Genomic DNA, 21,299 nt, shown 5'->3' with positions numbered 1-21,299 from the left:
ATGAATTCGATACTCCTCGCTAACAACAGTTATAGCCAACTTATCATAAATTTTGTATGCTAGCTTTTTAATTCTTGTTTGTATTACATGGCACTAGCCAACAATCTATTACTCAATAAAATTATGCTATTATTGTAACTACAACCAAATGAGTAGGTAAACATTTCCAGAAGGGGTGCTGACGCGCGAAGTGGAGTAGGTCAAAAACGATGACATAACGTTTGACGGACAACCTTGACAAAAGGGGATCGTATTGCGCGGCCCGCGACGATCCATCAGGCATGCGGACGCATGAAGGGGAGGGAACGTGGCCGAAACATTGCCCGATCGTTTTACGATCAAGCTACAGCTTGTGGGGCAGTTAGGACTGTTGACTGACGAACGGAACGAACTTTTTCAGGCACTACTAATATTTATTCTCGTTATGTTGTGGAGGTGAGGGGCTTACCAAGATCCCACGACCCAAAATCGACGAGCTTACGCCGGCATCCTGGTGCCTGAACATCGGATGCCCCTCCCTCGGCCTGAGTCCTTTCCCAGGACACAGGCACGCATACACCGACGTAACAAGTGAAACTGGTCGATCCTGGAGAGGATCCAATCAACACTGGGTAGAGGGTATGCGTCCTTCACCGTTAAAGCGATCAGCTTGCGGGCATACAAACAAAAGCGATCTTTCCCCGGCTTGGACACTACCGTCGTGCGATTGCACCACGGGCTCTGACTTTCCTCAATGACTCCCAACGCCAGCATCTTGTCCGCTTCATTCTCAACGACCTGCTTCGCTGCAGACATAGGATAGGGTCGATCCTTGAAGACTCGGGCTCCTTCGACTAGCTCGATGAAATGACTTTCCACGCTAGACACTCTAAGGCCATCGCGTTTAAAGGTAAGGATCTCTTGACCCTTTTTAAGACTTTCCTTTCCTGCGCAGAAAGACTCCAGGAATGCGGCTCCTCCTTCTTTTCGTCCATCTCCTCTTGGTCAGAGTAGTGCTCCATTTGCCTGGTATGGATTTCTGCTGCTCCCTTCACCGGCTTCGGCACGATTTCACCTACGACTGGTGCTAGCAGGACCGCTCGCCAGAAATCGATTCAAAGGTAGGCAGCTTCTTCCAGGTCAGGGAAAATATAGAAAGATATTTTCCTCTTTACTCTGTGATCCATTATGAGGAGTTAAAACTCCGCACAAATGCAAATGAAGATTGCATGCGGAGGGCCTGCCGTTGTCAGTTACGCAAAAAGTCAACGCGTAATAACGGCAGTGCGAAGCCGAGAAGTTGTAAAAAGAATGTTTGGAGAAACTTAACCGGTAGAAAGAGAGTTTGGTGAAACAGAACCGGTAGAAAGAGAGTTTGGAGAACAGAGTGTTTGAAGGAGAGAATATGGAGAGCGAAAGGTAGACGGCACGAGCAGGACAACAGTAGGCGTCGACGTGCCAGGGTAAGGAGAACGACGGTATCAGCTGGACTTAGGCCCAGACCTAGCTGGACCTAAAATCAGTTCGTTACACCACGGGCAAATCCAAACGTCCGATATTAGACCGATCCTCACCAGACGCTCTCCTTACCACCGATAAGTGCTGCCACGAGCTCCCTGCAGTCTTTGCCGACCACGCTTACATTGCCTCCCGTGTCCAGTAAGCCAGTGAGGTGCCTACCCAGGATCGTCAGAATCGATGCCCTTACGGCAGCTACCACCTCGCGTCGCTTAGATCTCCTGATCCTGAAGCGGTCCCTCGCCTTTTGAACCTTCCTCGAAACCAGCCGCATGCCGCTCATTTGGTGTTCCGTGAATTTCCTTCGATTTCGGACCTCTAAATACCGTCGCATACGTTCGCCCGCTGGTAGAAATCTTAGGTTAGACTTACGACTACTTAATCCTGTTTCTACGTTTAATTTGCAGGATTTGTAGCTGCCTACAAATCACTCCCTCACTCACTCACTCACTCACTTGGCCAGTCGGCCGTTTTCCGCGCACTCGGGGCACTTCGGTGACACCGTATTGTCCACAGCGATAGCAGAACGGCCGCCTTTCCACAGCCGTGCATTCCCGGAAACCATGCTCCAGGCTCCCACTGCTCTCGTTGCGGCTCGGGGTCTAGTGCGGAACTCATTCACCTCGAGGACTTCAGGTTCGTCGTCTTCGTTGTGGACCTGCACCTCATTTACCCGCATCTGGCCTGGCTGCCCATACGAAGCGCGTCCTCGGCGACCGAAACTCCGTTCCAGCGCACTCCTCACGAAGCTCATCTACTTTTTGCCACGCCCACTCTAACGCCCATAAATCGCCCAAAGATGCCACGCCCACATTTTGTAAAATGTTGTAACGAACTGATTTTATTGGTCTGCGGCTGGTGCGGCTAGCTCAGTAGATTTTGTGCGCTCGTCCAACCAAATTTATATTAAAACGTGATCACCCGGTTACCAGTTACAACACTTGCAGTTTTCGTTTCTTGGGTATATATTCTTGCTTAGATTCATAATGCGATATGATTATCCGAACGTCTCTGCTCTCCCGTCGTAGTGCTGGACCCTCGTCTGGTACTGCCGCGGCCACACGTGGATGGGTGGCAAGAAGAAAGGCTGTGGGCTTAGGGAAGCGTCACCGTTCTCAGATTTGGGTGAACAATTAGTGGGCTCTCAAGGCATACGCCTCGCTAGCCGCCACCTCCAGTGCCTGGCTCTGTCCCGGCCAGTGCCGCCATACGCCTGTTCAGTTTCTACCGACGCACCGCGCAATCGCCCGGATACGCCGCAGTCCCTGTAGCAAGACGCCCAGTGAAAGACGAACGTTCCACCCTACCTTTTCTCTCCTGCTGGTGCGGAGGGACCTGGGTTGTCTGCTCAGCGGCTTCGTTCTGCTGTCATGCCGCTCTCGCCGTCCTGAGTGGCGCGGACCGTGACTCTGGGTGCCCGTCACTTGGGCTAAGAATTTGTCGTCGTAACGGCTGCGATCCCCAAGGCAAACGCCTGGTGGAACAGCAACACGCCAACCCCATGTCTGCTCTGACTGGTGGCGCCGGTACTACGCCTGGCTCGGATCGCACGGACACACCAGGCAATCGCCGGGTTAACGTATGTAGTCTCCAAAACAGTCGACCGGGTCTACACCACAATTCCTGTCGCCTCTTCGGGACCCTCTTCGGTTCGACCTCGCCTGTTGAATGCTTCCGGACTTCCCGTGCTTCGTAGTATTGGACCTCAGCTACCTGCGTCTCAATTCGGAGACTTTCCTTGTCCCGAACGTCTTGACGTAGCGATCTTGTTCCTTGCTGACTCTCACGGCGGTAGCTCCTCTGCTGACTTCGTTTCTTCACCTTGTTGACTTGTATACTCGTTCTCCTTCACTGTCCTGCTTCCAGCGTTCGGTCTGCTTATATAGGCTTCCTTTAACGGTTTATCCGGATCCAAAGTCCAGCTTGTACCGTTACTCTCCTTCAAAACTTCTGTCTCTCCAAACTCTCTTTCTAAAGGTTCAGAGTCTCCAACCTCTCTTTCTCCAGTTTCAGAGTCTCCAAACTCTCTTTCTCCAGTTTCAGAGTCTCCAAACTCTCTTTCTGAAGGTTCAGAGTCTCCAAACTCTCTTCTCCTCGGTTTCGCACTGATTTTACTACGCGTTGACTTGTTTCGTAACTGGCAACGGCAGGCCCTCCTTATGTAAACTTCATCTGCATTTGTGCGGAGTTTTAAACTCCTCACAATGTTTTAATATTATTTCAATTTTTTGTTAGTAATGTAAATTTCTACCGATCTGCAGAAAAACGTTTTGCCACGCCCACTGTAACGCCCACAAACCGCCTAAAACTGTCAGTGTTGAAGAGCCTCCATCGCACTTTCACTAGCTGAGTATGTATTAAATAGTCGGTGAACTCGACTATAGCGTTCTCTCTTGTTTTTTATATAAAAATCTTCGTGCTCCTTATTACTTGCCAATATAACATTCACAGCTTTTATCCAGTTGTCCCTGTTCTGTGCTTCGATCAAGTGTGATTTTGTGGAGTCCGCTATAAGAAAGTACGACAAACGCCTGAGTGCATCAACGTGTCTCATCTTCGTTCCGCGGTGCTCCACTTTACACTCGAAACTCTGAAATGACATTGCGCATCTTACAACTCAAGGAGGCAGATCGTAATTTTTGATGGTCATTGCGAAAGCGTTATCGATTTATCAAGACTTATCGATTTGCTGATCTCCACCATGCTGTACAAATACCCAAAGCATGTCTCTTTTGGTTATTTTTGCCTTTGCCGCAGAAGCTGCTTATGAATCTCAGCCGAGCATAATTTTTTATCAAACTCATCTGTTAACGCGTGCACTAACTCGACCCACCCTATAATTCGGTTTGTGATTTTGATATAAAGCTACGAATGTCAAACCATTTGCTACTATCATTTTATATATTGATCTTTTTTCAACATTGACTTCCAGGACATTCGCTTTCTCATTCTTGACGACAACATTATTTTTCTTTTCCGCGCAGTTCTTGGATATGTGCCCTTTCTGGTTGCAATGATTACAAACTACGTCGCCCTTACAATCTCTGGCAATGTGACCTTCACTGTTGCACTTAAAGCATTTTCTCTGGCCATTACTCTGTCTTTGTTTCACTGCCAACACTTTCTTAACAATTTCCTTATTAATTCCTTTTCCCTTTATCTTTTCGTAAATAGAAGTTTCGTCCTTTAGCTCTCTGATAGTTTTTGCGCGATACAGCCCAGCCTTATTTATCCTGCCATCCGGTATGCCTTCTACAACATAAGAAACTAAGCTCTCCTCATCAAGACTTATCGATTTGCTGATCTCCATCAAGCTGTACAAAAACTCAATGCATGACTCTTCTGGTTGTTTTTGCCTTTGCCGCAGAAGCTGCTTATGAATCTCAGCCGAGCATAATTTTTTATCAAACTCATCTGTTAACGCGTGTTCTAACTCGACCCACCCTATAATTCGGTTTGTGATTTTGATATAAAGCTTGACGGCTCTAGCCAAATTTGTTTATCATAGATAAGTCTTTGTAAATTGTTTCGGCCTACTGTTATTGCAACGTCTTCGAACTCACACACCCAGTGATTGACGTCTTCGTGGTCTGAGCCAGAAAATGAAGAAATGCTATCTTGTAGTATATAGGAATATAATAATAATAATAATTACAATATTAATAATAATCATATGAATCCTAATAATAAGACGACCAATAAGTAAACTTAAGACCACCCTAGATCCTTAAGTCCACCCTAAGCCTAAATATGCAAGTTCAGCAATGTACGCCTTTAGGGGACGCACTTGTCACCCATTGGTTGTCGAGCATGAACTTCATATATACATATTTGTAGATTTTGCTAGTGTCAGCACTTTTGCTGTCACGCGCGATCGGCCTGCTGGCCACGCTAAGTTAGTTTTAAAGTGGAATCAATTGGAAGGAGTTCAACAAAACAAGCATCTAAATAAATATATGGAGCTATGCTCCAGCTAAAACCCTAAAATAAAGTGACTTAATTATTTGGCGGAATTCATCCGTTCACATGGCGACCGTGACAGGACCGCAACAAAAAGTGTGAGAGGCAATCCGTCCCTTACACCAGCGCGGGGGAAGAGAAAGGCGGACACTGGAAAAAACGAAAAATACTGAGTGAGTAGAGTGCGGTAATGGTACGCGGAGGCCAGAAGAACAAGATTAATAAAAGAATAGCTCATATTAAATGGCTATTATATACGAGTAAAACGCCGCCCCCATGGGCAACGGCGCAGAAATTAACGTCAGAACTTGATTTTCTGAGAGAAAACCTCCAGCGTAGAAAATCAAAACCCGCAACTCACTCAGTAAACATTCCAATAATACATGAAATAAATAAAAAACCTCCATCTCCCAAGCAATTACCGAAGAGAAAGGACGTCTGCCCGAATGACTGCCCTGGATCTCTGTTCGACGCTGCATGTAAATCCACATGCCTAATACAAAAGACCAGTGCGAAGACCAGCGCCGGCCCCGCCTGAGCCAATAGGCCCAGGACATCAGCAGCAGTAAAGACAACAGCGAGAGGGGCACTCCGCCACTTTCGCCCACGAAGGAGCGACAACAGCAGCAGCCGAAAACCAAGTTCGGGAGGCAAACCGCCACCTGAACCTTCGAGGGAGCGTTAGCGTGCCCGGCCGGCGACGTCCAGCTAACGCAAGGAGGACCTGCAGCCCAAATAAGGAGGAGCTGCGACGCAAAAATTTTTTTTTTTGTTGCCCTGCGTGGCACACCACTCTCGATGCACTGCGCTGCATATTAATTTTAAACAAAATATTGTAACATTGAGCGGAATCTTTTCTGCCCGATGAGAAGAATGGCCCGTAAAGCCATCCACAAATTAGGCAGGTAAATGTAACAAAAACAAAAACCGAATGAATAAAAAATAATACCTTAATAGAAATACGTTAATATGAAAACAACAAACAAACGAACGAATTAAATTTATATTAAAAACAGGGAAACCAATATAATATATATAATATATATGTAACAATATAACCAAAACCCAAAAAAAAAATAATAAATGAAATTATCTTGTAATTAAATATACACTAAAATGGGTTGGTTTGGATCTGACGATAGTCAGACAAAAGACAATACGGCCAATGTGGTCAATAATGTTAAAATAGTCGACCACACAGAAGACATTCAGTCACTGTGGCTACTCCTGTTAATTTTAACTATCGTAACTGTCGCTCAATTTATACTAACGCTTTACGTTAAACATAACAAAATAATAAAGAAGCGCTATATAAGTAGAGCGAACAATTTGAACACGATTTAAAATTTAAGTTTGAAAAAAAAAAACCGAATGAATAAAGACAAAAATAAGAATATATATATAAACATGTAAAGGCTAAAATAAATGATATTTTCGAGGAAATGGTTATCGTGGAAATTACCAAAATAGGGGTAATGGCCGCGGTAACTATAATAACAACTATAGAGGCCGAGGTGGTTATCGCGGAGGTAATAGAGGCCGCGGCGGTAACTATAACAACAACAGAGGTGGAGGTTACTCAAGAGGTAACCAAAACCATAACTATAATACAAATCAGACCCACAATGTTCGAAACATCGAATCGGAAAACGAACAGGCCCCCTTGAGCAACAGTCAACAATAAAAGTATACAAAATTAATCTCAGTTTAAGCATTTTCATACGTTTAAAGAATATGAGTACCAATTCATGGGTAACTCTATTAATAGATACAGGTGCGGAAATTTCCCTGCTTAAATGCAGAAACAATAATTTTAACGATTTTAACCCAAAAAACACAACCAATATATCAGGAATAGGGCAAGGAACAATTCAGTCTCTAGGTACACTACATTTAGAAATGTGTATTGCTAATGCAGCAATACCATATGAATTCCATATCGTACCTGACAATTTTCCTATACCAGGGGATGGTATAATTGGCTTGGATTTCATTAAGAAATACAATTGTATTTTGGAATTCCACGACCAAGAAGATTGGTTTACTTTGAGGCCCAAAAATTTCAGGAACATAAATATTCCTATTATACATTCACTAGATAACGAAATAATTTTGCCAGCTAGATCAGAAGTGATTCGAAAGATTCAACTAACATCTACTGACACACATGTCCTTATCCCCAACCAGGAATTGCAACCTGGCATTATAATAGCAAGTGCACTTGTAAACACTCAGAACGTCTTGATTCGAATTATAAATACAACTGAAAAAGACGCTATAGTAAGCAGCGCAAATATAAAAAGCGAATCATTAGATGATTATGATGTTTACAATGCAAATATAGAAAATAGTGCACAAAGAACTTCAGAAGTATTAAAACTTCTTAAATTTCCGTCGTTATTTAAAAACGATTTAACAAAATTATGCACCGAATATAGCGATATTTTTGGTCTTGAAACAGAAACCATATCAGCTAATAATTTTTATAAGCAAAAATTGAGATTAAATGATAAAACTCCAGTCTACATCAAAAACTATAGAATGCCAGAAAGTCAAAAGCCAGAAATTCAAAGGCAAGTTGATAAATTAATAAAAGATGGCATTGTCGAACCATCTATTTCAGAATATAATAGCCCACTTCTCTTGGTACCCAAGAAATCACTGCCTAACTCGGCGGAAAAGAGATGGCGATTAGTTGTCGATTATCGTCAAATCAATAAGAAACTGCTAGCAGATAAATTCCCACTTCCAAGAATAGAAGATATTCTTGATCAATTAGGTCGAGCAAAATATTTCTCGTGCCTAGACCTGATGTCAGGATTTCATCAAATAGAATTAGACGAAAGGTCAAGAAATATAACATCATTCTCAACTTCAACAGGAGCATACCGCTACACGCGATTACCATTTGGTTTAAAAATAGCCCCAAATTCTTTCCAAAGAATGATGACTCTTGCATTTTCAGGCTTAACGCCTTCGCAAGCATTTCTGTATATGGATGATTTAGTAGTAATAGGTTGTTCTGAAAAGCATATGCTTAAGAATTTAACCGATGTTTTCAAATTATGTAGACAACATAATCTAAAACTACATCCAGAAAAATGCACTTTCTTTATGAAAGAGGTTACATATTTAGGTCATAAATGTACTGATAAAGGTAATTAAAAACTACCCACAACCAGTAAATGCAGACGAAGCTAGACGATTCGTCGCATTTTGCAATTATTACAGAAGATTTATTAAGAACTTCTCTGAGAAATCACGCCACTTAACGAGGCTTTGTAAAAAGAATGTTCCATTTGAATGGACAAGCGATTGCAATGATGCATTCGAATATCTCAAAAGGGAATTAACGAAACCAACACTTCTTCAGTACCCAGATTTCAGCAAACAATTTTGCATAACCACAGATGCTAGTAAACAAGCATGTGGAGCGGTATTATCTCAAGACCATAACGGTCAACAGCTACCAGTGGCATACGCTTCAAGAAGCTTTACAAAAGGCGAAAGTAATAAGTCCACTACAGAGCAGGAGCTAGCAGCTATTCACTGGGCAATAAATCATTTCAGACCATACGTATATGGTAGGCATTTCTTAGTACAAAGTGACCATAGGCCACTATCATATCTTTTTTCAATGAGAAACCCGAGTTCCAAATTAACCAGAATGAGACTAGACTTGGAGGAGTTTGAATTTACAGTAGAGTACCTCAAGGGGAAAGATAATCATGTTGCAGACGCTTTGTCCCGAATAACCATCGGAGAACTTAAAGCAATGAATAGAAACATACTAAAGGTCACAACAAGATCTACATCAAGACAGAAAAATACCTGCGCAGGTGAAAAATTGCATGAACCAAACAAGAAAGAAAATATAAAAATGCCCAATATCTATCAGGTAATCAATAACATTGATGCCAAAAAATATGTTATACTAAAAATAGACAAACATAAGTGCTTGTTGAAAAGAGGAAAAAACATTATAACACGTTTTGATATGACTAATTTTTATTCTAATGAAAAATTCGATTTAGATCAATTCTTTCAAAGGCTTAATGAAGAAGCAAGAATAAATAGCATCATTCAAACACAATTGTCACCAAGTGAACAAATCTTCGAGTTTGTCACTATAAAGAATTTTAAAGAAAAGGGCAATAAAATACTGAAAAATATAAAAATAGCGCTATTAAACAAGGTGACTAAGATAGATAAAAATGATAAGGTTCAAATAAAAGCAATACTGTCTAAATATCATGATGATCCGTCAGAAGGAGGCCATTCTGGAATTTCTAGAACCCTGAAGAAAATAAAAAACTATTATTATTGGCCACAAATGACAAAGGCAATAAGTAAATATGTTAAAACATGTTTAAAATGCCAACAAGCCAAGACAACGAAACACACTAAAACACCTCTGACAATAACAGAAACGCCAGCAACAGCATTTGATATAGTTTTGATAGATACCATTGGTCCACTGCCAAGATCAGAAAACGGAAATGAGTATGCTGTTACTATCATTTGCGATTTAACAAAATATTTGGTAACGGTACCTATTCCAAATAAAAGTGCAAGATCAGTTGCTAAGGCTATATTCGAAAATTTTATTCTAAAGTACGGTCCAATGAAAACAATCATAACGGACATGGGAACAGAATATAAAAACCATATTATAGACGACCTGTGCAAATATATGAAGATAAAAAACATTACTTCAACAGCACACCATCACCAGACTTTAGGAACAATAGAACGAAGTCACAGAACATTCAACGAGTATGTTCGCTCATATATTATATATCTGTTGACAAAACCGATTGGGATATATGGATACAATATTTTACTTATTGTTTCAACACAACACCATCGGTAGTTCATGAATATTGCCCATATGAATTAGTATTTGGAAGATTACCAAGACAATTCACAGATTTTAACAGAATAGACAGAATACATCCTATTTACAACATGGATGATTATTCAAAAGAAGTTAAGCTAAGATTAGAAATAGCATATAGAAGAGCTAAGAATATGTTAGACAAGGCAAAAGCCAATAGAAAAATAAAACATGATAGGGATATTAGTAACTTCGAATTAAAAATAGGAGATAAAATATTACTTAAAAACGAAACAGGCCATAAGCTTGATAATAATTATTTAGGACCATATTTAGTTTCAGAAATAGGAGATAATGATAACATTACAATTATAGGAAATAAAAATAAAAATCAGATAGTCCATAAAGATAGGTTAAAAATTTTTAATTCTTAATACATTTTGTTTGGTTGGCCAACCACAAATAAAAAGATAATAAAAACATTAAAATACTAAACTTTTACTTTTCAAATACAATCTAAATAAATATATTCTTTAATATTTCTTTACTCATTCATTTTTAATACTAATATACATACAAAAAATATATATTTACAAAAAAAAAAATAATAATATATATATATATATATCATTATTATACATATAAAAAAAAAAAATAACAAAAAAAAATAACAAAAACTTATATATTTTATTATACACATAAATATTTGAAAATAACTTCATTTTATTACGTTATTTTTTAAAAGGAGGGAGATGAGTATATAGGAATATAATAATAATAATAATAATAATTAAAATATTAATAATAATAATATGAATCCTAATAATAAGACGACCAATAAGTAAACTTAAGACCACCCTAGATCCTTAAGTCCACCCTAAGCCTAAATATGCAAGTTCAGCAATGTACGCCTTTAGGGGACGCACTTGTCACCCATTGGTTGTCGAGCATGAACTTCATATATACATATTTGTAGATTTTGCTAGTGTCAGCACTTTTGCTGTCACGCGCGATCGGCCTGCTGGCCACGCTAAGTTAGTTTTAAAGTGGAATCAATTGGAAGGAGTTCAACAAAACAAGCATCTAAATAAATATATGGAGCTATGCTCCAGCTAAAACCCTAAAATAAAGTGACTTAATTATTTGGCGGAATTCATCCGTTCACAATCTACGTGCTGAATAACCTCTTGATAATTTGATAAACCCTTACTGCATCGATGCCATAGTGTTCAAATAATCTGTCCTGCAATGCGCTTTTTCGCCCATTGGTATCCAAACCCTATTCCGTACACGCTCGGTCCTGCTTACGTCGTCGGTGCCTCTCTTGTTTTTGCGTTGTATTATCTCCTGTACTCGTTTAGTGTTTTCACCTCTATTTGGTTTGTCTGCTGTCTTTTACGTCGATTGCTCCTCTCTTGATGCCGCGGGGCCGGGCGGCTACGATGCGCGGGGCCGCTCCCGAACGGGGCTCAAGGGGGAAAAAAGAAGTCTCGTCCGGAACACTGCTGCGATGCGCGGGGCCGCTCTCGAACGGGGATCAAGGGGGGAAAGGAAGTCTCGTCCAGAAAACGGCTGCGATGCGCGGGGCCGCTTCCGAACGGGGCTTGAAGGGAAAGAGGAAGTCTCGTCCGGAAAACGGCTGCGATGCTCGGGGCCGCTCAAGAACGGTGCTCGAGGGGGGGAAAGGAGAGTTGGGGAAACGCAGGATTGGAATTGTCCGATTTTGGTATCATAAAATCACAACCTGTCCTTTTTTTATAGTTTAACTCCTAGAATTAATTCGCGACTAGTTTCCCTACACACACACTCGTTTCCCCACCAGGGGGTCAGCCCGAGGCCCGGCTCACCCTATTTTTTACTCCTCCGGGCTGTCGGCCAGCCTAACCATGATGGCTGCCGATCTCAGGTGTCCTTCGACCTGTTCCTCGTGGCCACTGGTGTCTCCAAAAACGTTGATTTCCGTGGATATCTGCTCAGCTTGGCGATCAAAATTCAACTCCCCGATCGGCCAGCAGCGTTTTGTCCAGTAGTTCGTCTCTGCCGCCGATCTTTCTGCCCGCACAAGCGTTGTCGCCTTCGGCCGACACGAGATGGAAAACCACGTGGCGGCATCGGGCCTCGGCTTGCCGGTTTACCATGTGCATCGGCCGATCGTGGCTCGGCTGGTTGCGTCGCTTTGGCTCTGCCGCTGTGGGCTCTGCCGATAATACTATGTGTTGCGTCGGTAGGCTCTGCCGCTGTTGGCTCTGCCGCTGTGGGCTCTGTTCACAGATGTATTGATCGGGCCTGACATTTCACCGTCCATAATGATGGATGGTTACCGGAAAAAATATGTATTTCTCAGCAAGTTCTGGGAAGTGGAGGATCAAGATGTGAATGGTAAAAGAGTCTGATTCCTATTGCGAAAGAAACTTCTTCCATACTACGATGAAAGACGCAAGCGGTAGGTACGTGAAGCCGTTTCCGTTCTGTGACCCCAAGAATTCCGGATGCAATTTAGGATATTCGGGGATCATTGCGAAAAGAGACTTTCCCCTAAAAGAGCAATATGAAAGCGTGGTCCAGAAATATCTGGATCTGGGTCATATGAAAGAAATTTCGTCGATTTATAATTTTCCGACTTATTATCTTCCTCATCATGCGGTAGTTAAGCCCGAAGGCACCACTATAAAGCTTCGCGTTGTATTTAACTCTTCAAGTCTGTCGGAAAATGGAACCAGCTTAAATGATATCCTTCATGCTGGTCCTGTCCCACAGTCCGATCTAACAATCCAGATCCTGAGGAGGCGGTATTTTCAATACGTCTTCAGTGCGGACATTACAAAAATGTATCGTCAGAACTGGTGCAACGAACTGATTTCTTAGTTTCTGCCCGCTACGGACTGCAACGGATAGCTCAGAGAGTTTGTTTGTTGTGTGATTGCACGACCAAAGAGAAGACAGAGTTTCTGATTAGAATAGCCTTTATTCAATACCACTTCGACAATAGGGACTCCTGCGGTCCTCGTTTTCGGATGTGCGTCGTCGCTCCTTCGTCGTCCTTCTTTTGCTGGGCCCGCGTCGCTCTCGACGGCGTATCCGTGCCGGCTAGACTGGGGCTTTGGATGTTATGGGGCAGGGTGTATCGTCCGTGAGGTAAGCTAGCGCTCCTCCCCGAACCGCCTTTGCCGACCAAAGACTCCACCGTCCCTTTCTGACCTTTCCTTGTGATTGCTTGTCCTTCGCTTGTCTAGCGTTTGTAGAGATCCTCCTTGGATGCCCGCTTCGAATGTCACTTGTCGTTCACTTGTTCCAGGTATCGCCCTGCGTACTTTCACTGTCTCACTGTCGACCTCCGCGTACTTTCACTGTGACCGTATGGATCTCCGCGTACTTTACTGACTGAATCTCTGGATCTCCGCGTACTTTTACTGACTGACTGTTGCGATCTGCGCTGTCCCTTAATAGGCCGCGGGGATCCCACTATTTCCGCACGGCTCGCTCGGGTGCAAGGTCCAACTCATGTTCCGTTAGTTCACGGTGCGTCCTCTTTGTGCTCGTCCAAAGTCGACACCGTTACCGGTCGACCTCTGTGCCCTTGGCCGTTTCAAGTCCAAGGTCCAGCGCGGTACCGTTAGTTCACGGTCTCTCCGCTTTGCCGGGGTCCAAGGTCCATTATTTACCGTTTGACCTGACCACCCTTGACTCCTCTCGCATTCCAGCTGTCTTCGCTGTTGCTAGGCCGATCTCTTGCACCCGGATTTGTGGGGAGTTTAAAGACTCCTCACATCACCTCCTTCCTTCGGATGTTTTTACAGAAAGATGTTGTATCCGGCGGTCCACCGCTTCGACGTCTCTTTGCATAGTTAGCATCGTCGTTTCTCCTCTCGTCGACCCTACGCCCTTCGTTCTCAGCCTGGCAGTCTCAGCCTATTCGACCCCGTCGATTAGCGTCTTGACTTGGCATCCTTGCGCACTTCTCCAGCCTCCTTCTGTTACCCTTCACCTTCTTGATCTCAGCCTTGGCGTCACAACCTAGTTGACCCTGTCGTTTAGCATCTAGACGTGGCATCTTGATCCTCGAAATACATCGCTCCTGACTACTCCCGTCGACCTGCACCTTCTTGATCTCAGCCCGGCAGTCTCAGCCTAGTAGACCCTGTCCTTTAGCATCTCGACTCGGCATCTCGGTCCCTGCGCCCTTCTCGAACTTCCTTCATATGTTGCCGCATGCTTGTCGTCACCAGGTCTGTATTTGAACTTCCCACCTTCTTATCACCTTTCGTCTCTGGCAACTCTACAGATACCCACCACAATCGAGTTATCGATATTGACGACCGCCGCCTGCTTCTCGTCACCAGCTCTGTATTTGAACTTCCCATCTTCTTATCACCTTTCGTCTCTGGCAACTCTACCGATACCCACCACAATCGAGTTATCGATATTGACGACCGGCGTTGCCACTTTCCGTTCATATCGATATTGCCATGTCGTGCCGACTGCTGCCAATAGTGTGACTGCGTGTTGAAAATCAATATGTATCCAGTATTTTTTTGTTCCCTATCGATCTCACTAAAGATCGACCGCTGTTATCGTAGCGCCCCCATCCCGATTTTCTTCACACGTGGTTCTGGTGTTGCAGCTCAATGAAGGTAAGTTTGCGGGTTTATGAGTAATTTTCCGCCATATTGACTCATCCTCCCTCCCATCTGTATGTATACCCCACGGAGCACCGGGTGTGCCACATCCTCATTCCCTGCCCGGTGCGGAATGTGCCTGTACAACTGGCCGTCCTCCTCTAGGTAGTCTGGGAATTTTTGGGGATCCGAGTCGGGCACCATCCTTCCGTTGTCCTGCGACTCGTTTCCTGCAGCGGCTGTCTCGACATGGCGCCCACGACGCCTAAATTTCCTGACGGCCCACACTATTGCTGAACATTCCTTTTCTGTTGCAGAATTGTTCTTCGCACCGTTCAGCGTTTTTCTGGAGTAGCATATAACCCGCTCGCCTTTCTCAGACTGCTGTGTGAGAATAGCCTCAAGCCTGTAATCGCTGGCGTCCGTCTGCAACACGAATGTTTATTCGAAATCGGGGCATGCCAGGATCGGGTCGGCAAACAGCCTGGTTTTGACAGAAGTGCATTCAGCGTTTGTACCAGCGACGCAAAATCAGGTACAAAACGCCTGTACCACTACGCCACTCCCAGGTACTGTCGCAGCTCCTTCACGATTCCCGAGGGGTTCAGCTGTGCTATTGCCGCTACCTTCTCCGGATCCGTCCCGATGCCTTGATCTGTCTCGCGGTGACCCAAGTATTGTAGGTTCTTCCTTGCACTTATCCGCATTTACTCTTAGGTTTGCCGCCCTTGGCATTGTATATGCGGCTATATAGGAAATGGGTAAATAATGAAAATTAGATGTTATGGATGCGGATGATCATGACACATGGACGACGTAGGATGACACAAACTTAGGACTCGTCAGTAGCAGTTTTTGAAATAACTAAAGTATGGAGGAGTCATTCGACTCATTAGGGCTGTCCATTGGGAGGCGAATCATTTTTGCCACTGGTCTTCGGACGACTCCCCGTGCTGTGAGAGCGTCTGCCACTCTGACCTTGCCGTCCACGCCAGGACAGACCAATTGGATACGCCCAAGCCGCCACTCGTTGGATGGCAAGTTCTCCTCTTTGATCACCACCATGTCTCCCGCCTGGAGATCTCGCGTTGGGAACTTCCATTTGTTCCTTTTGTGGAGTTCCTTTAGGTATTCCTCCTTTCAACGCAGGCAGAACTGCTGATTCAGGGCTTTCAACCTCCGCCACCGATTGATAATGGAGCTGGGACCTTCTTTAATCTCAGGTTCTTCTACCGCAAATAATGGTCCACCGATTAGAAAATGCCCAGGGCTAAGAGCGACAAGGTCCGTGGTATCTTCGGACATTGGCGAGATAGGCCTGGAATTCAAACAGGACTCAATCTTCGCCAGGAGGGTAGTCAGTTCCTTGAACGTGTACTTCCCAGCGGCCGTGTGCTATCAGATGTAGCTTGCAAACGGATCCCAAGAGTTTTCGCCGTACTAGCCTCTTTAAGCTCAAGAAAGTCTGCACTAATCAAGTGCTCCTTTGGAACCTCTTGTAGGAGTTTTCTTTCGTTCGAGGTCCACTTCCGTAATGGAAAACCAGCACTCTCAAGAGCCAGCCGAAGCTCCTCGATGGCTAAAACTGTCGACTGCTTAGTGTGAGTGCCTGCGAGCACTTCGTCGACGTACATGAAGTTCGAGATGATGTCACTTGCCAAAGGATATTGGCCTCGGATATCCTGAGCCAACTGTTGTAGTACGCGGATGGCTAGGAAAGGCACACAGTTTACGCCGAAGGTGACTGTATCGAGTTCATAGTCACAGAGCTCTCTGTCCTTATTAGGATAGAGGATTCTCTGAGAGCGCGTACTGGCCGAATTTACCCGAATTTGCCTGTACATCTTTGTGATGTTAGCATTGAAAACATACTTGAAGAAACGCCATTTTAGAATCTGGATAGTCAGATCTGACTGCAGTACGGGCCTCGCATGAAGGATCTCATTGAGGCTGTTCTCGTTTGATGAAGGATTGGAATCATTAAACACAACGCGAACCTTCGTTGTGGTGCTGTCTGGTTTGAAGACAGCATGATGGGGCAAATAAAAATTATTAGAGTCGTTCGGAGAGACTTGGTGCATATGACCTAAATCTAAATACTCTTGAATGACTGAGTCGGACTGCTTTTTTGACGAAACGTCTTTATTCAGCCGAATCTCGTTTCGGAGGAACTGAGCCAGTGCGATCGACCTGGAGTGCCCAAGATTTTTATTGTTAGGCTCTTTAAGGGGCAACGAAACCACATACCTCCCATCCTCGTTCCTTTTGGTAGATTGGACAAAGTTTTCCTCGCAAATCGAGGTGGATTCCCTAACCAGCTTCACTGGAACATCCTCCACCTCCCAAAATTTTGTGAGAATGTTGTCTAGTCTGGACTCGGTGACAGCTAGTCGGGACGAAAATGAGCATATTCTGCTTGTGGGATTCGTTGCGATTGGACCGCAAAGAATCCAACCGAATATGGTCTCCTGGCCAAGAAGCGTGCCACAGATATTGGAATGGGAGCCGCTGAGAATGATCGATGGCAGGATATCGGCACCAATCAGAACGTCGATCTGCGAACTCCGGTAGAAATTTGGGTCTGCTAGTTGCAAAGGCGGCAGATGCTCCAAAGAGTCTTAAGGTAAAGTAAAGGATGGGAGACTCCCGGCCAGTTGTGGTAGTACACATGCAGAAGTTTTAATTTGGATGTGGGGCTTGACGGGAGAACCTATGCTGAGTTGACAGCGCTTACGGGGCTGAGCCGCAACAGTGAGGTTAAGCCCTGAAACTTGAGCATGGATGGATTCATAAGGCAACTTAATCAAGTTGAACAAGCGTTCTGAAATAAAGGTTGCCTCAGAACCCGAGTCAATAAGTGCCCGTGCTGAGTATTTGATGCCTAAATGGCAAATCTCTATTAAAGCTGTACTCAGGAGGACTCCTTGAGTGTTTACAGCCAGAAACGTTTGCACATTCGGTTAATTCATTAATGGAGTGGACTGTATATCTTGCTGCTGGTTGAAAGTGGATACGGGGGACTGGTGGTCAGGATTGACCGCTGACTGGACTGGGGGAGTGCCATTCCGGTGCACGAGAGCGTTGTGGCGTCCTCTGCAAGTGCTAGTGCAATCCCTAAGAAGATGCGTTCTGGCAAAACAGTTTAAACACAACTTCTGCTGTTTTATATATTTCTCCCGCTCTCCGACTAGGATGTTTCCCTTACGAACAAAGTTTACAGGATTGTAGAGTTACCGTCACTCTATTCTCAAAGGTCTGGATCGCCCGCGAGCTATTGTCACTCCGCAGTGCTCTGGATTGAGCGTTTGGCTTAAAATCTTCAATCGATGACGATCTTGTAAGAAAGACTGGAATTCAGCCCAGAGTGGAATATCTGTCTTACTCATAAGGGATTGTTCGTCAGTTAGAGGTGTCGATTTTTGCTATTTTCAAAGCTGTTAAACAACCTTGAATTGTGCTCTCTAACTGTTTCAAGGAATTGCCACATTCAAGGGCAACAGAAGGTAAATTAAACAAAATCTTAAGCTGACTGTTGACTCGCAGCCTCTTGTTTTCGAAACGATTCTGCAAGTTTCTCCATGCTGATTCGAATCCATCATTGGTTAAGGGTGATAAGGCCACAATAGATTTAGCCTCACCACCAATTTTAGCATTGAGATGGAACAATTTCTCAACTTCTGACAGCCGAGGGTTGTGTATGTAGATGGCTGAGAAAGGGTCCACACTGAAACTGTCACACTCGACTGGGGGTAAGCGACACCCTCCCTGAGGAGGGAGAACTTCGGAGCACGCCTCGTATTCCTTCTCCACCTTGTCCCATAGGGCTCTGATCTGCTCGAGTCGCACCCTACTTGTGTGGATTGACGGACTTGTGTCTGCTGGGGTGTTGACTCTGGCCTCGAACTGACCTACTCTATCGGTTATGGTCATTAATTTCATCAAGGCCCTGTCTGCCTCAGCTTGCGCCATTTATGCGGTTGCTCTAGTAACTTAGGGTGAGAAGTCTGAATTCGCAGGTTTCGTGTTCGGTGCTGACCGTGGAACTTGGAGCGACGTGCTTGTGGATTTTAGTGGAGTTGTCGATGGGCTTTTGCTTCGAGTGGGATTTGGGCTTTTGAAGGACACAGAGGACTCGCTCTAGGCTCTAACTCGTTGAGACGTTTTAGAGACAGTCAAACGGGATTTTACCTCCTCACCGTGGCCAATTGACATATTAAGCTTTTGGAGGAGCCCCCGTGCGGGGGCGAAACAGTCTGTCCACTTGGACAAATACGGGGACGCGGGATAAAGCGTGCACCCAATTAAACGATCGAGTTAACTTATATATTTGGGACGCTGGATAAAGCGTGCAACCAATTGAAAAATCGCAACAACTTATATATTTGGGACGCTGAATAAAGCGTGCAACCAATTGAATCGATTTAACTTATTGTATTTGGGACGCTGGATAAAGCGTGCAACCAAGATCGAAACATCTTTTATATTGGGATGCTGGTGAAAGCGTGCAACCAAGATCGAAACATCATTTATATTGGGACGCTAGATAAGCCTGCAACCAATTGGATCGATTTAACTTATTATAAATGGGACGCTGGATAAAGCGTGCAACCAAGATCGAAACCACTTTTATATTGGGACGCTGGATAAGCGTGCAACCAATTGGATCGATTTAACATATTGTATTTGGGACGCTGGATAATGCGTGCAACCAAGATCGAAACAACTTATATATTGGGACGCTGGATAAAGCGTGCAACCAAGATCGACACAACTTATAAATTGGCACGCTGGAAAAGCGTGCAACCAGTTGGATCGATCGAAATATTCCGTATTTGGAAAAAAAAATAACTGGAGTCGCTGGATAAAGCGCACAAAAGTAATTTAAGAACCAAATTATCGCATCAATTTAGACAGGATGTGGGGGCGCAGGACCACGCGTGAAAAATGTGACAATCGGAACAAAAACACCGGGGTCGCTGAATTAGCGAAAATATAAAAAAAATGGATAATCGGAATTAATCGATTTTGACAAAGGTAAGGGGCGCCGGAGTACGCGTAAAAAAAGTGGTAATCGTAACATAATAAAACCTGGGGTCGCTGGATTCAGCGCGGAATACACAATAATCGGAATAAATGTTGTTATCAAAACCTAAGGTTTGTTGATTTGGAGTTATACAGGGTCGCTCGACAAAGCGCACAAAAGTAATTTAAGAACCAAATTATCGCATCAGTTTAGACAGGATGTGGGGGCGCAGGACAACGCGTGAAAAATTTGACAATCGGAACAAAAAAACAAAATATTTGTAGACCCTTTTGGACAGCAATTAAAACGAAATTGTTGGTTTTTCAGAACCTTTTTGATAGGGATAATTTCGAACATCGAAAGCATTTTAGTTTGTGGCAGCTCTCAGCAGCTTAATATAGTGTGACCGAACTCGATAGCTTACACGAGTATCGAGATCGAGAGAGGCCTTCTCTAGGCATTTCTATCATCACCATTCTCGACGACCACTGCATCCTTCGCGGCTTCTTAGCTTTTGCCTTGTACACGATTTGTTATGATTAAAATAATCATACTAAAGTAAACTGAATAAATACTACAACTTATCTCTGTGTACGATACACATTAAATTGGTAACCCCGACGTGATTCACTATATACATACACTCGAAAATCTGCATAAATTTTGGCAACCAACGACGCCATGGAAGACGACGCCAACGTTTTTCACGATCCCGTTGCTCGTGTTCCCGACGCTGCAATCAACCGCGTGGCTGTAAAAATACCACCGTTTTGGCCCGAGCACCCCGAATTATGGTTGTCTCAAATCAAAGCCCAATTTATTTTGGCAGGAATAACTTCTGACGACACAAAGTTCAACACAGTTCTCATCAATCGAAGCACCAGTTTTGGCGCGAATTTCCGACGCAGTCGTCAAGCAGCCAAGCGTAGTTAAGTCCAGAAGTTAATCCAGAAGTTATTATCTGAGATCGACCTTGGTGATAAGCGTCCTTTGCAATTGCTTAATGAGTTAAGCTCGCTCGCCGCAAATAAAGTTAACGAAAGCTTCTTAAAAGCACTTTGGATGCCGTGCTTACCAACACAAGTGCAAACTATCTTGCAGGTATCAGACGCCAGCCTATAAGACTTGGCAAAGTTAGCAGATAAAGTAGTAGATGTTGGCGACTTTCACAATGTACGCACGGTTGACTACAGTTCTAAGTCTTTGCAACCCCGCAACACTGATGTTGACGACCGTTTAGAACGCATCGAGCTACAGATAAACGCCCTACTCAAAAACAGTTCAGTAGAACAATCGGTCCACATCAACAAGGCGCAGCAGCAGCGCCACAACCCAAGACGTAGGTCAAACCTGAAGCATGTATTGG

Source organism: Drosophila teissieri, unplaced genomic scaffold, assembly GCF_016746235.2.
Source record: "Drosophila teissieri strain GT53w unplaced genomic scaffold, Prin_Dtei_1.1 Segkk7_quiver_pilon_scaf, whole genome shotgun sequence".
Taxonomy (NCBI): domain Eukaryota; kingdom Metazoa; phylum Arthropoda; class Insecta; order Diptera; family Drosophilidae; genus Drosophila; species Drosophila teissieri.
This window is presented reverse-complemented; position numbering follows the sequence as displayed.